Genomic DNA, 934 nt, shown 5'->3' with positions numbered 1-934 from the left:
TTGTGATACAAAGACTATGGTGTTCCAGGTCCCTTCTCTTTCTTACAGCTTGTAGCCAAGACACGGCAAAGCAGGCGGCAACTACTATTTTTGGTGAACTAATGTGTTAGTTGGCTTTCTGTCATAAGAAAATACCTGGAATAATTAAATTATACAAAGAAAAAGGGTTACCACACTCACAGTTTTGGGGGTTCCAGTGCATGAACTGTTGGTCCCGTCGCTTTTGGCCCGTGACAGCACATCACGGCAGGAGCACACGGCAAAGCTAGCTGCTCAGCTGGTTGCCAGGAAACAAAAGAGAAGGAGCGAGGTCCCACCTTGCCCTACAGAGGCGTGCTTCCTAGGACTTAAGGATTTCCCCGCAGGCTCTACCTCTTAAAGGTTTCATCACCTCCTAATACCACCGCCCTGGGGTGTAGGAATCCAAAGTTGATGTCTACCTCTGTCATAGTATGGATAGAGCACTGGTCAGTATAAACCTTTCTTCCTTGCCTGCATCTTCCTGACCATCCTCAGGATGAGTTTCTCATGTATTCCACCCCCCCCCCAGCCCCACAATGGTGTTAATTGGCTCACTCATCCAATTCCCATAGCAAAGGCTCTCTGAGTCCCAGGTACACGCTAGGCATGGTGCTGAGAGCAGAGGCTACAGCAGGAATGAGGCAGGTAGTGCCCGGTGCTTGTGTCAGGAGCAGGGTGGTGGGAGTGACTCTGGTGGCAGGTGTGAGGAGAGGATGACATCATCAAGACTTAAATGTTAAGTAGGAATTAGATGTTGGGGAAGGGCAGGAAAGGAAGTGGGATGTAGGGGGGAAGGGATGACATTTCCACGAGGACCAAGAATTTCATACTTGCCTGTTGTTCTGTTCGAGGGCCTTACACAGGAAGTTCTCAATGAAAGAGCAAATGGAGATCAAGTCCCCAAGGAGTGACA

The sequence above is a fragment of the Jaculus jaculus genome, chromosome 7, assembly GCF_020740685.1.
Source record: "Jaculus jaculus isolate mJacJac1 chromosome 7, mJacJac1.mat.Y.cur, whole genome shotgun sequence".
In the NCBI taxonomy this organism is placed as follows: domain Eukaryota; kingdom Metazoa; phylum Chordata; class Mammalia; order Rodentia; family Dipodidae; genus Jaculus; species Jaculus jaculus.
The sequence above is the reverse complement of the archived record's forward strand: the minus strand, read 5'-3'. Positions refer to the sequence as shown.